The following is a 254-nucleotide window of genomic DNA, read 5'->3' as shown; positions in this document are numbered from 1 at the left end:
GTGAACACGCAGATCTGCACCAGGGATGGGAGCAGTGGTTCTGTCCCAGCACTCTCCCGCTCTCCTGTGACCTCACTTTGAGCCCGCAGTTACTGAGGGTGGGGAGGAGGCACTGCTCCCTGAGGCCAGGAGATAAACTTACCCCCAAGGACATCGCTCTGAGAGCAGGGGGAGGACAGCGGGCCCTCACTTGGGTGCAGCCTCAGGGACCTCGCTTCTTCCTCTGACCCACACCAGGAGAGTGGGTGGGGGGG

The sequence above is a fragment of the Tupaia chinensis genome, unplaced genomic scaffold (genome assembly GCF_000334495.1).
Source record: "Tupaia chinensis unplaced genomic scaffold, TupChi_1.0 Scaffold000294_5, whole genome shotgun sequence".
In the NCBI taxonomy this organism is placed as follows: domain Eukaryota; kingdom Metazoa; phylum Chordata; class Mammalia; order Scandentia; family Tupaiidae; genus Tupaia; species Tupaia belangeri.
Note: the sequence above shows the minus strand (reverse complement) of the source record.